Genomic DNA, 2,252 nt, shown 5'->3' on the forward strand with positions numbered 1-2,252 from the left:
GCAAGTAAGAAGCCGGGCATGCGGCCACCGCACGTCCCCGCGCCCGCACGCTCCATGCGGCAGACAGGCTCCGCCCCCCGGCCGCACGCCCTATCCCCCCCCCCCCCGCAGAGGCTCCGCCCAGAGGAGCGCGCTCCATCCCGCCCAGAGAGGCTCCGCCCCCCGGCCGCACGCTCTATCCCCCCGCAGAGGCTCCGCCCAGAGGAGCGCGCTCCGTCCCGCCCAGAGAGGCTCCGCCCCGCGCCGCACGCGCGCTTCCTTCCCGAGGCGCCCAGCCGGGTCCAGGCATCCAGCGGCCGCCAGAGGACGCGTCTGGCACCGAGTTGTGGCCAAGAACCCTACTCTGAGTTAACCTTGAGGCTGAGTTCAGGTTGTGGCGTGCTCTTGGCTCGCGGGGAGGTCAGACAGCGCTCACCATTGTTTTATTACCAACACTGACTAGGCGCCAGGTACATAACTAAATCCACTGGACTTCGGGATTATAGAATTCAGTACCCGCATTATCCCTGCGACTCACAGCGGGGAATGTAAAGGATAATGTGTACATTTCAGTTTGCACCAGAGATAAATTAGTTTGAGCCCCAAAAACCTCTTAATCTTCCCTGCTGTCTGTCGACCAAAGTTAGGAAACTCTGAATGGTAGGAAATTAAAATCATGAACATTGTCATTACCATGACGGATTTCTCAAGTAAATTAAGGGGACAAATTGAAGCAACCTGTTAGATTAGGGGTCACCATGACATCCGCTTCCAATGGATTTGTAATGTAGTAATTTATAATTAGAAGCGTACCAATGATACAAAATTATAATAATCAAATAACTGCAGTTGATGACGCCGTTGGAGGTGCTACTCTAAAGGTTTTCCAAGTATTTAGTTTCTCATTTATCCCTTGCAGTAACCCTATCAATAAGGGCTAGAATTGTTCCCATTTTAGATGAGGAAATCTGAAATGGGAACCACATCATTCTCTGGGTAATGTGTTCGGGATACTAGTCCCATTTAGATTAACCTTGGTGCTTCCTTCTTCTGTAAACTCAGATTAAAGTTGCACTCTCTCCCCCACATATCACCCACTCTTAAAATAAAAGGGAGAAATTGGCTCTGAGCTACAAAAGAGGTGACTTTGGGTTGATTCATTCTTAAAAACCCAAAGCACTGCTTTGTGAGGCTAATTTTATGTGGAGTCATTCTCTAATACTGATTGAGCACTTAACCATGTATCAAGCACTCTTGGCACTGCAGAGACAGACCACTAATCTCCACAGTAGAACATTTAAGTAAAACATATTAAACATATTTTAAATTAAGTGTATATTTTAAAAGGAAGAGACAGACAATAAGCAAATAAAAATCAGGTAGTTATCAATGTTTAAATTAAAGAGAGTCACACAATGGGACTACACTGATTTCCTATTTGATGTTTTCTCAAAACTATACTTACAAACCAAAACGGGAGGCATCACAGTCCCAGACTTTATTTAGCCTCTATTACAAAGCTGTCATCATCAAGACAGTATGGTATTGGCACAAAAACAGACACATGGACCAATGGAATAGAATAGAGAGCCCAGAACTGGACCCACAAGTGTATGGCCAATTAATCTTTGACAAAGCAGGAAAGAGTATCCAAAGACAGTCTTTTTAACAGGTGGTGCTGGGAGAGCTGGACAGTGACATGCTGAAGAATGAAACTAGACCACTTTCTTACACCTTACACAAAAATAAACTCAAAATGGATTAAGGACCTGAATGTGAGACTGGAAACCATCAAAACCCTAGAGAAGAAAGCAGGAAATAGCCTCCTTGACCTCAGTCGCAGCAATTTCCTCCTTGACACATCCCCAAAGGCAAGGGAATCAAGAATAAAAATGAACTGTTGGGACCTCAAGATAAAAAGCTTCTGCAATGCAAAGGAAATGATCAAAAAAACTATTAGGCAACCAACAAAATGGGAAGATAGTGGCAAATGGCATATCACATAAAGAGCTAGTATCCAAAATCTATAAGGAACTCACTAAACTCCATACCTGAAAAACGAATAATCCAGTGAAGAAATTGACAGAAGACCTGAACAGACACCTCTCCAAAGAGGACATCCAGATGGCCAACAGGCACATGAAACGATGCTCAGTGTCACTCATCATCAGGGAAATACAAATCAAAACCACGCTGAGATACCACCTCACACCAGTCACAGTGGCTAAAATGAACAAATCAAGAAACTATAGATGCTGGCGAGGGTGTGGAGA

Source organism: Suricata suricatta, chromosome 8 (assembly GCF_006229205.1).
Source record: "Suricata suricatta isolate VVHF042 chromosome 8, meerkat_22Aug2017_6uvM2_HiC, whole genome shotgun sequence".
Taxonomy (NCBI): Eukaryota; Metazoa; Chordata; class Mammalia; order Carnivora; family Herpestidae; genus Suricata; species Suricata suricatta.